Source organism: Vipera berus, assembly GCF_964194415.1.
Source record: "Vipera berus genome assembly, chromosome: 5".
NCBI classification, from domain to species: domain Eukaryota; kingdom Metazoa; phylum Chordata; class Lepidosauria; order Squamata; family Viperidae; genus Vipera; species Vipera berus.
In genome coordinates, this window is record NC_138207.1 from 90,195,473 (window position 1) to 90,208,672 (window position 13,200).

The following is a 13,200-nucleotide window of genomic DNA, read 5'->3' on the forward strand; positions in this document are numbered from 1 at the left end:
GAAGATGGTTTGCTTTTTCAGCTCTGGGGAAGTTGAACCAACAGCACCCCTTCTTCTACATCAGTGTATCTCAACTTTGACAACTTTAAAATATGTGGACTTCAACTCTCAGAATTCCCCATCCAAAATTCTAGGAGTTGAAACCCACAGATCTTAAAATTGCCAAGGCTGAGAAATGCTATCCTACATAATGTGTTTTTTAGTCAGGAAATGCGGCATTTTCCTGCGGGGATTATCCCAATGTTATGGTTCTTTCACTTTGACCGTGATGCAGCACAATATTTTGTGGGCCAACTATGTTTCATATAAAGGTGGCTAGATTTTGTTTAGTAGCTCTAGGATTCAGAAGATTGGAAAAAAAACCACAATTTCGGGATTGTTGTGATTCAGGGTCAGCCTGTGGGTTCGGCATTTGGGTCGGATGATTCAGAGGAGGAGGAGGGGGGTGTTGGAGAGGTTGCTGAGGGGGTTGGAGAGCTTGCTGATGAGAGCCCTCAGCCAGGCCCCTCCCACCTGGTCACGACGCAGACCCAGCTGTGTGAGCCTGACAGCGTGGATGAAGATGACCCACAGCTGGCCCTGTTCAAGGACGCCCGATGCAGGAGGCAGTCAATCAGGAGTAAACAGAGGAAGGCAATGGGGCACCTCAGAAGGAGGCAGAGAGAAGCCACGCCCTGAACTGTATAAAAGGGGAATGCGTGGGAGGGCTGGTTTGCTGAAGGCAACCGTTTGAATAGTTCCTGTTTCATGGTTCGTGTTTGCTCTCTTTGCTCTCTTTGCTCTGTTTATGTTTTTATGTTAATAAATTTGGCAGGCTTAGTTCCAGCCTCTTGCCTTCTTGTAAAAGGGGTTGTCCCTGCCTTATCTGCAGGGCCGGTAGCAGGCTGGTACAGAACAGGGATTAGTGTAAGACAGCTTCTCTAATTTCATAAATTGGTTTTATGATTCTTGTTTCAGAATATTTTATACTAATATATATTTTCTTGTGCATGTAAGCACATGATTGTGTCACTGGCTGAACTAAAGTAATTTGATTTAATTTGTTTCTGATGGGTGGCACACAATTATTGTCTATTAAATTCTCAAGCATTTAAAAGCCAGGAGGTTGGCAGAAATTTGCAAAATGGCTCCATTCATTTTCATTTCAAATTGTAGCTTTTTTTTGCATTAATAATCGTGCTTGTCATTTTTTTTAAAAAAATAATTTTAAGGAGAAAAGCACTGTTAAAAATGGGGATGTCTAATCTTCCATGAAGCTGATTGGGAGGATTAATTTTAAGGGATTTACCAATCCTTTTCATTAAATTAATTGGCACTGGGTAAACAGAGCAGTATCACAGAGTCCATCAGACTGAGCAAGAGGATGAAAGATAAAAATAACAAACTGCAAGTTTTATCTAACCTCAACCCCAAGTTGCTATGACTGGAATGGACCACTACTTGTGAAGATGCAACTTTTAAAATTGAATCCAGTGGTCTCTCTCTCTCTCTTCTCCATCATCTTTATTAGAATAGAATAGAGCTGGAAGGGATCTTGGAGGTCTTCTGGTCCAGCCCCCTGCTGGTGAATGTCTAGCCTCTTCTTAAAGATCTCCAGTAATGGAGCACCCACGATTTCTGGAGGCAAGCTGTTCCACTGGTTAATTGTCCTCACTGTCAGGAAGTTTCTCCTTAATTCCAGGTTGCTTCTCTCTTTGATCAATTTCCAACCATGGTTTCTTGTCTTGCCCTCTGGTGCTTTGGAGAATAATGTGACCCCCCCTTCTTTGTGGCAGCCCCTCAAATACTGGAACACTGCTATCATGTCTCCCCTATTTCTTCTTTTCTTTAGACTAGCCAAGCCCAATGTCAATGCTGCAAACATTGACATGTTTTTGCACTGACAATATAAGAGGCAGCCTTTTGTTTAAACTGCTTCGCTTTGAATCACAGAAGGGAGGGAAATGTCAAACAGCTATTTTGAGAAGATAAGAAATAGCCACGCACAGAAAGGGAAGTGAAACTTCATATGCAAAACTAATTGGATAATGTGATTCATGACATGTAAATAAGGGTGGGAATTGTGTATGATACGATGGGCTTAGGGGAGGAGATTTCAGATTCTGGCATCCATCCATGAGTGCCGATGCTGCGTTTCATTATTAAGACTTTTTAGATAAAAAATGCCTGAATTTTGTTTGAACTGTCTCATTAATCAGAACCATGACACACAAGTCCCGTAGCTGTTCTTCATATCTTTTAGTCTCCAGGCCTTTGATCATCTTAGTTTCTCTTCTCTGAATTTTTTCCAAACTCTCAACATCTTTATTTGTGATATGGTGACCAAAATTGGCTGCAGTATTCCAGGTGTGGTCTCACTAGGGTTTTATAAAGCAATACTAATACTTCATGTGATCTGGATTCTATGCCTCTGTATATACAACCCAGGATTGTATTAGCTTTTTTGGCTGCTGCTGCACACTGCAGGCTCATGGTCAAGTGATTGTCCACTAGGACTCCAAGGTCCCTCTCACAGTTACTGTTTTTAAGCCAGGTCTTGCCCAATCTGTACTTGTACCTTTGATTTTTCCTGCCTAAATGTAAAACTTTGCTTTTCTCCATACTGAAACTCATTTTGTTGGATAGGGCCAATTGTTCAAGTTTGTAAAGATCTTTTTGGGTCCTGAGTTTGTCTTCTGGGGTGTTGGCTACTCCTGCCAGTTTGGTGTCATCTGCAAATTTGATGAGTGCCCCTTCAATTCCCTCATTTTAAGTCATTGATGAAAATATTGAAGAGTACTGGGCCTAAGATGGAACCTTGTGGTACCCCACTGCTTACTTCTCTCCATGTGGATGTAGTGCCATTGAAGACTACTCAATGAGTACAGTTTGCCAGCCAGCTACTGATCCATCTGGTGGTGATGTTGTTTATTCCACCTTTTTCTAGCTTACCAAGGAGTAGGTTGTGGTCTACCTTATCAAATGCCTTACTGAAGTCTAAGTATACTACGTCCACCGTATTTCGCTGGTCTATTAGTTTAGTCACTTTAATGAAGAATGAAATAAGATTGGTTTGCCATGATCTGTTTTTGACAAACCCATGCTGGCTACTAGTTATAACTTTGTTTGCTTCTAGTTCTTTGCAGATCTGTTTTTTGATGATCTTTTCTAGGATCTACCCAGGTATTGATGTTAGACTGATTGGTCTGTAGTTTCCTGGGTCTGTTTTTTGTTGTTGTTGAAGATGGGAACTACATCAGCCCTTTTCCAATCCTCAGGTATTTCCCCGATGCAAAGTATGAGTTAAGCAATTCTGCTTTCTCCCTGTTGCCTGTTATTTCCTTGCCATCTTCCCTCTTTAATGAGCCTACAGTTTCCTTAACTTTTTCTTGTTGTTAATATATTGGTAGAAACTCTTTTTACTATCCTTGATTTCTGTTGCAAGTCTTTGTTCATTCTGAGCCGTTTGTTTCCTGACTTCATCTTTGTATGTTCTGGCTATCTGCTGATAATCGGCCTTAGTTATGTGCACTATATAAATAGAGTTTCTCCCCACACTGATGTGGTTGCTGCTGTGCTGTCTTTCACAGAGAAACTGATTTGAAAAGGAACTTTTGAGGAAGTCTAGAACTAGAACATACTGTAGAATGTAGAATAATAGAGTTGGAAGGGATTTTGGAATTCTTCTAGTCAAACCCTCTGCTCAAGCTGGAGACGCTACACCATTTCTGGCAAATGATTGTCCAGTCTCTTTTTGAAAGCCTCCAGTGAGGAGCACCCATGACTTCTAAAGGCAAGCTATTCCATTGGTTGATTGCTCTGTTAGGAATTTTCTCCTTAATTCTAGGTTGCTTTTTTCCTTGGTTAGTTTCCATCTATTGTTTCTTGTTTTGCCTTTTGATGCTTTGGAAAATAAGTTGACTCCCTCGTCTTTGCAGAAGCCCCTCAAATATTGGAAAAACAGTGTGGTCTTACTAAAGCTTGGTAAAGCAGTATTAATACTTCACATGATCTTGATTCTATCTATTAATGCATCCTAAGATTGCATTGGCTTTCTTGGCTCCTCTTGCACACTGTTGGCTCATATTTAACAGATTGCAATGGTGGCAAATATCTGCAGCTCAGCTGTAGGGAATGTCAGTATCAGTGTTCCTCTCTTATAAAGGCTTTGTGTGGTCAGTAGGTCTTGTGATGTGGAGGTCACATCATGTGAGGGACTTGTGATGGGTCTTGTGGTGGGTCAGGTGTAGGTTGCATCAGGTGAGACTCTTGTGATGGGGAGTTCACACCAGGAAAGGGTCATTGGGAGGTGAAGTGCTGGATGGGGGTTGGGGGGTGGGGTTGTGTGGGTTGAGTGTTGGTGCCATCACTGGTTGGCTGTATTGTTGATTTGAATTCTAAGAGGTTTGTAGGCTGGTTGTAGGTCAATGTATCTGTTGATGGAATTGCTTTTGGAGTGGAAGAAGAGAAGATCAAGGAAATATATCATTAATTAATAGATTGATTATGGAATTATAGAAATTAATTATTATTGATTGTTTTTTAAATAGCTGAACCATGACAACATGCTGTTTACTAAGCACTAAAGATTGTTATTTTTAAAAAATCAATAAAATATATTTTTTAGAAAAAGAAGTTGGCAACCCCTGAAAGCTCTGTTGCAGCCTCTGGGTTCAGGGAACTTCCCACTCTAACATGGCTTTCACTTTTTAAGGGTCCATTTCCACCCCCTTGCTTGATATGCAATGCCCTAAATAGTCTAAGCTATTTTTGTGGATGTCGCACTTGATAGTTTAGCATAGAATTGGGTTCTCAGTAGCTTCTGCAGCACTTTCCATACTAGTTTCACATGCTCTTCCATTGTCTCTGAGTAGATGAGAATATCATCCAGGTAAATCAGCTGTCAACCTTGCAACGGACCTGGCCGAAGCCATTTTGCTCATTTTCAGTTGCCACAAGATCGGGGGCTGGGGAATGAAAAGTTTTCTACTAAACTAAACAGTTTTCTGTCCCATGGGAATCAAGGTCATTTCTGTTTCCCTCAGCTGAGGAGGATGAGCCTAATGTTAGAAAGACCTTGAAAAGCTGTCATTCTTCATGAACTAGATGTGGGCCAACCTGAACTGGCACGCTCATGCATACCTCAATGTGGCTGGGATGGTTGATGTGGTGGCAGTGAACCTTGAGGAGGAAGATGCCGAATGGGTGACTACCCTACATGATGAACAAGCACCAGATTTATGGGACATCAATTTGTTCATGGGGGAGCTGAGAGCCAGGTTTGAGGATGAGTCTCAAGGCCTGCAAGCTGAGGAGGACACCTGAAGCAGAGAGGGAGGCCAGCTAAGGAGTACATCTGTGAGTTCAGGAAAGTGGCTGGCAGGCTCAGACAGTGGCTGGAGTGCTCACTGATTCGCCACTTCTGAGCAGTTCTGAGCACTGCCAAGAAATCAACAGGCTGTTTCAAATGCAGGAGAGAGGGGCATCATGCCATAGAGTGCTGCTCAAAAGTCCCTCCACACAACCCAGACTGATCACCGCCCAGAAAATTGGGGAAGTCCCCAGCCAAGTCATGAGAACCCGCCATGAGGGCAACAGAGGTGGTAGAGTCCCCACCATCTGCCACTCGTGGGCAGGAAACTCCGGCCTACACCACAGGGGTGACAGATACCATGGATGACAACTCAGAAGGTGAAGCCCTGGTAAGTGGACCCATCATGCCCATCCTCAAGACAATGACTATGTTAGCCCCCTGCATGCCCAAAGCTGTCAAAGTAAAAGCCTTAATAGACTCTGACTGCACCTGCTGCCTCATTAGCCCAATGCTAGTGGGGAACTTGAGCATCCTGGTGAGGAGGCTGAAACAGGTGATCTCATTCGGCCAGTTAGATGGATCCATAGCGGGGGGGGGGGGGTTGCCAGCTACCCTAGCCAATTTACCAATCCATCTATCCCTGGGGGACCACAAGGAAGACATAATATTTGTAGTGACCCCAGGCATGGAATGCCCAATGATCCTGGGGTTGGATTGGCTAAAGAGATGGAACCCCTGGGTAAATTGGAGGATGGCAGAGCTCAATTTCCTGGAGGGGGATTGTGCTAACTTAACACCACAAAGGCCCCCACCAACCCTAGGAGCGAAGAAAGCATCAGTGGGGGAAGAGAAGGAGTTACCAGAAATACCGGAAGAATACCAAGACCTTACTGAAGTCTTCAGTGAGGAATGGGCAGATAAGCTCCCTCCTCACTGACCCACGGACTGTGCTATAGAAATCAAACCTGGGGCAAAACTCTTGAAGCCCAGACTGTACTCCATGAGCTCTAAAGAGACGGAGGAGATGTAAAGATTCATAAATAAAAATCTACAAAGGGGATTTATTGAACCTGCCAAACTCAAAGTGGCTGCCCCGGTCCTCTTTAGGGAGAAGAAGGGCAGCACTTTGCATTTGTCCATGGATTACCACTCCCTGAATGCAATCAGTAAAAGTAACTCCTACCTGTATCTCCTACCCCTCATGAAGGACATGTTATCGAAAGGAAGGATTTTTACCAAACTAGACCTAAGAGAAGCATACTACCACATTAGGATTAAGGAAGGGGATGAATGGAAGATCGCATTTAATTGTCTAATGGGATGCTATCAATTCAAAGTTTTGCTGTTCGTACTACAAGGGCCCCCGCAGTATTTATACAATTAATCAATGAAGTGCTAAGGGAGCACTTATTTAAGGGAGTCCTGGTTTAGTTAGATGACATCCTTATCTTCACCAAGTCCAAAGAGGAGCATGTTAACCTAGTCAGAGTGGTTTTAAAAAAACTGCAAGCTGCCCACCTATATGCCAAACTATCGAAATGCGAATTCCACCAGGAAAGAATAGACTACCTGGGTTATTGCATATCCCCACAAGGCATCGAAATGGACCCCGAGAAGGTCAGGGCAGTACTAGAAGGGGCACCACCTTGCACAAGGAAGCAATTACAACATTCCTTGGATTTTGCAAACTTCTACTGCCAGTTCCCCCTTCATGGATTACTGCCTTGTCGTGGCGAAGGGGCTTGCATAATTCAATGAAGCTATGAGCTATGCCGTGCAGGGCCACCCAAGATGGACAGGTCATAGCTGAGAGTTCTGACAAAACGTGATCCACTGGAGAAGGAAATGGCAACCCACTCCAGTATCTTTGCCATGAAAACCCTATGGACAGTACCAAAAGGCAAAACGATATGACGCTGGAAGATGAGCCCCTCAGGTCGGAAGGCGTCCAATATGCTACTGGGGAAGAGCAGAGGGCTAGTACTAGTAGCGCCAGAAAGAATGAAGCGACTGGGCCAAAGCCGAAAGGACGCTCAGCTGTGGATATGTCTGGTGGTGAAAGGAAAGTCTGATGCTGTAAAGATTTTTTCTCCATAGGAACCTGGAATGTAAGATCCATGAATCAAGGAAAGCTGGACGTGGTCAAACAAGAGATGACAAGACTGAACATTGACATCTTAGGTATCAGCGAACTAAAATGGACAGGAATGGGTGAATTTAATTCAGATGACCATCAGGTATACTACTGCGGGCAAGAATCCCTCAGAAGAAATGGAGTAGCCTTCATAGTCAATAAAAGAGTAGGAAAAGCAATACTGGGATACAATCCTCAAAATGACAGAATGATCTCAGTTCGAATCCAAGGCAAACCATTCAATATCACAGTAGTCCAAGTCTATGCCCCAACCACCAGTGCTGAAGAGGATGAAATTGACCGGTTCTATGAAGCCCTACAGCACCTTATAGAAGTAATACCAAAAAATGATGTCCTTATCATCATGGGGGATTGGAATGCTAAAGTAGGAAGCCAAAAGATAACTGGAATAATAGGCAAGTTTGGCCTTGGAGTACAAAATGAAGCAGGGCACAGGCTGATAGAATTTTGTCAAGAGAATACGATGGTCATAGCAAACACTCTTTTCCAACAACCCAAGAGACGGCTCTACACATGGACATCACCAGACGGTCAACACAGAAATCAGATTGACTATATGCTCTGCAGCCAATGATGGAGAAGCTCTATACAGTCGGTAAAAACAAGACCAGGAGCTGACTGTGGCTCAGACCATGAGCTTCTCCTTGCAAAGTTTAGGCTTAAACTGAAGAAAGTAGGGAAAAGCACTAGGCCAGTCAGGTATGAATTAAATCATATCCCTGTTGAATATACAGTAGAGGTGACAAATAGATTTAAGGAATTAGATCTGATAGACAGAGTGCCTGAAGAACTATGGACAGAGGTTCGCGACATTGTACAACAGGTAGCAACCAAAACCATCCCAAAGAAAAAGAAATGCAAGAAAGCAAAATGGCTGTCTGAGGAAGCTTTGCAAATAGCTGAGGAAAGGAGGGAAGCGAAAGGCAAGGGAGAAAAACATAGATATGCCCAATTGAATGCAGAATTCCAGAGAATAGCTAGAAGAGATAAGAATGCCTTCTTAAATGAACAGTGCAAAGAAATAGAAGAAAACAATAGAATAGGGAGGACCAGAGATCTTTTCAAGAAAATTGGAGAGATGAAGGGAACGTTTAATGCAAAAATGGGCATGATAAAGGACCAAAATGGCAGGGACCTAACAGAGGCAGAAGAGATTAAGAAGAGGTGGCAAAATTACACAGAAGAACTATACAAGAATGAGCTTAACGTCCCAGATAATCACAATGATGTGGTCACTGACCTCGAGCCAGACATCCTAGAATATGAGGTGAAGTGGGCCTTAGAAAAGCTGAGCAACAACAAAGCTAGTGGAGGTGACAGTATTCCAGCTGAGCTATTCAAAATCTTAAAAGACAGTGCAGTAAAAGTGCTACACTCAATTTGCCAGCAAATTTGGAAAACTCAACAGTGGCCACAGGATTGGAAAAGATCAGTTTACATTCCAATTCCAAAGAAAGGAAGTGCCAAAGAATGTTCAAACTATCGCACCATTGCACTCATTTCTCATGCTAGTAAAGTCATGCTTAAAATCCTACAAGCTAGACTTCAGCAGTATGTGGATCGAGAACTACCAGAAGTACAGGCAGGATTTCGAAGAGGCAGAGGAACTAGAGATCAAATTGCCAACATATGCTGGATCATGGAGAAAGCTAGGGAGTTCCAGAAAAACATCTACTTCTGCTTCATTGACTATGCTAAAGCCTTTGATTGTGTGGATCATAACAAACTGTGGCAAGTTCTTAAAGAGATGGGAGTACCAGACCATCTTATTTGTCTCTTGAGAAACCTACATGCGGGTCAAGAAGCAACAGTGAGAACTGGACACGGAACCACTGATTGGTTCAAAATTGGGAAAGGAGTCCGGCAAGGCTGTATACTGTCGCCCTGCCTATTTAACTTATATTCAGAGCACATCATGAGAAAGGCAGGGCTAGATGAATCAAAAGTTGGAATTAAGATTGCCGGAAGAAATATCAACTACCTAAGATACGCAGATGATACCACTCTAATGGCAGAAAGTGAAGAAGAACTAAAGAGCCTCTTGTTGCGGGTGAAGAAGGAGAGTGCAAAACTTGGGTTGAAACTTAACATTAAGAAAACCAAGATCATGGCAACTGGCCCTCTCAATTCCTGGCAAATAGATGGGGAAGAAATGGAGGTAGTGACAGATTTTGTTTTCCTGGGCTCCAAGATCACTGCAGATGGGGACTGTAGCCAAGAAATTAAAAGACGCTTGCTCCTGGGGAGGAAAGCCATGGCAAATCTAGACAGCACACTAAAAAGCAGAGACATCACCCTGTCAACAAAAGTGCGTATAGTCAAGGCTATGGTCTTCCCAGTTGCAATGTATGGCAGTGAAAGTTGGACCATAAGAAAGGCTGAGCGCCAAAGAATTGAGGCCTTTGAACTATGGTGCTGGAGAAGACTCCTGCGAGTCCCTTGGACTGCAAGGCGATCAAACCGGTCAGTCCTAGAGGAGATCAATCCTGACTGCTCTTTAGAAGGCCAGATCCTTAAGCTAAAACTCAAATACTTTGGCCACCTAATGAGAAGGAAGGACTCACTGGAGAAGAGCCTAATGCTGGGAAAGATCGAGGGCAATAGAAGAAGGGGACGACAGAGAATGAGGTGGCTGGATGGAGTCACTGAAGCAGTAGGCGTGAGCTTAAATGGACTCCAGAAGATGGTAGAAGACAGGAAGGCCTGGAGGAATGTTGTCCATAGGGTCGCGATGGGTCGGACACGACTTCGCAGCTAACAACAACAACAACTGCCAGTTCATTCCTTCATTTGCCCAAATAGCCCTGCCCCTCACAAACTTGTTAAAAATGAAGGGGGGCCCTCTGTAAAACCCAGCCAGCCACTGAAATGGAGAATGGAATGCCAAGCGGCATTAGAGAGGTTAAAGAGACTTTTTTCTCTTGAACCTGTACTGAGGCACCCGGACCTGGATAAACCCTTTGTAATACAGGTGGACGCAAGTGATGTGGCAGTGGGGGCTGTATTATTACAAGAAAATGATGATGGGGCACTGCAACTATGTGCATACATATCCAGGAAACTCACTGACATGGAACAATGCTGGGCTGGGTGGGAGAAGGAAGCGTACGCTGTGAGGTGGTTGTTACGTACGTGGTGCCATTTCCTTGAATGGAATAAAATACCCTTTCAAGTCTGGGCGAACCACAAAAACTTGGAAGCACTAAAAACACCCATAAAGTTCACTCCTAAGCAAGCCCACTGGTCCCAGCACTTTCACCAATTCCATTTCACGCTCAAACACTTGCCGGGGGAAAAGAACTTCCTGGCAGATGCACTGTCTCATATGCCCCAAAATAACAGCACACGAGCCACCGATTCTAAACCACTCATGCCAGAAGAACAACTGGCAGTGGCAGTAACCACCAAGGCCCAAGCCAAAATAAAGCCGCAGCTGAGTAGCCAAACCAGAATTGAATTCCAGAAAACTTTAGAAAACAGATGAATGGTTCAGGAAAAATAGACACGTGTGGACAATCAATGATGGGCTGCCATGGGTGGGGGAGAAGTTATGAATAACAGCCACCCAGAGAGTCATTTTTATATAGCTGTGTCATGATACAAAATCAGCAGGGCATTATGGATTTGTAAAAACTTTACATTTAATTAAAAGCTAATTTTGGGGCCATCAATGAAAAAGGACATAGAAAGTTATGTGGCCAGCTGCCCAACTTGCACAGCTGCCAAGAGGTTGCAAGGGAAATTGCCCAGACTGCTACAACCAGTGGTGAATCCCTCAGCCCCATGGAAAGAAATATCCATGGATTTTATAGTGGAATTACCAGAAAGCAATGGAAACACTGTCATCTGGGTGGTTACGGACCTGTTCTCAAAACAAGTGCACTTTATCCCTTGCTAAAAGATCCACACCACAAAAACCTTAGCGAAACTATTCATGCAGCACATCTACAGACTGCATGGGGCACCCCAACGCATCATATCAGATAGGGGAGTGCAATTTAAATCAGAATTCTGGAAAGAATTTTTATCTCACTTAGTGTTCTGTACCAGCCTGCTGCCGGCCCTGCAGAAAAGGCAACCCCTTTACAAACAGCAAGAGGCTGGAAAAACGTCTGCCAAATTTATTACTAACAAAAACAAACAAGACACGAACCAAGATACAGGAGCTTTGAAACACTATCTGAGCGGTTGCTTTCAGCAAACCAGCCCTCCCCACACATTCCCTTTATAAAGAGTTCAGGGCGTGGCTTCTCTCCTTCTGAGAAGCCCCATTGCCTTCCTCTGTTTACTCCTACTTGACTGCCTCCTGCGTCGGGCGTCCTTGAACAGGGCCAGCTGTGGGTCATCTTCATCCACACTGTCAGGCTCACACATCTGGGTCTCCATGGTGACCAAGTGGGAGGGGCCTGTCTGAGGGCTATCATCAGCAAGATCTTCAACCCCCTCAGCAAGGTCTTCAACACCCCCCTCCTCCTCTGAGTCATCCGACCCAACTGCCGAACCCATAGGCTGACCCTGAATCACAACACTTAGGGACCACTCAGGGACTGTCATCTAGTCATCATCCTCAGTGTAACTGTCAGACGGAACGTTCGAACTCAGTACTCGAGCAATACTTAAGATGCTTTATTAATTTCCAGCAAACGAACTGGATAGACCTACTTCCTTTTGCAGAAGTTGCTTACAATAACACAGTCCACTCTAGCACAGGCTACCCTCCCTTTTAAGTAGCCACCGGTCAAAGTTTCAACCCTATGCCAGAACTAACCCCATCACTAAAAGAATGGATAGTACAATTACAAAACACCTGGCCAGTGGTTAGAAAAGACCTGGACGAAGCTAGACAAACATACAAAGTAGAAACAGATAAAAAGAGAGTCAAACCTAAACCATTCATTGTAGGAGAAATGGTATATTTGTCTACAAAATACCTAAAATCCCTACAGCCCTGTAAAAAATATGGTCCAAAATATATAGGACCTTTTCCAATTAAAAGAATCATAAACCCTGTAATAGTAGAATTAGAACTACCCAAGAACCTCAGGTAAATACACCCAGTTTTTCACTGCAGCTTGCTGAAAAGAGAACAACAAACTCCCCCCTCCACCACCTCCAATCATGGTTGAAGGAGAAAAACACTTTGAGATAAAAGAAATCTTAGATTCTAGGAAGTATCATGGGGCAACTCAATACCTAGTAGCCTGGAAACATCTTCGCTCTTCACAAAATGAGTGGGTCCTAAAACGTCACATCAGAGCACCCAAACTGCTAAAGAAGTTTCATACAGAATATCCCAACAAACCAGACTAACCTCTATACCTGTTTTGTTTTCTCTACAGGTGGATCTCTTCTATTTTTAAGGGGGGCAGATGTCAGAACCCATTCCTATTTTATTTCATTTCTATCTAGCATCTCTGATTAAAAACAAATCCCACCTTTCCCTGGGTTCTGCCATACTCCCAAGGGGGAGGGGGGATGTGCCTGCAGGGCTATTACTTTCACTTCCTTTATTCACTACAATGTAATCCTTTACTTTGTTTATTGGGTCTGTATCCTCGACCTGCCCACTGAAATGTAATCAAACTGTTTAAATTGATTTGGAGTTTTCAGAACTGATGGTTCAATTTGTTTTTTCTGATTCAGGAAGTTATTCAGAATCAGATCACAAAAGATTTCACTTTGCCACAACACCCTGTATTCCAATTCAAGTTTCTGATTGAGGCATTGTTTACCTCAAGTCCTTTATTTGCCT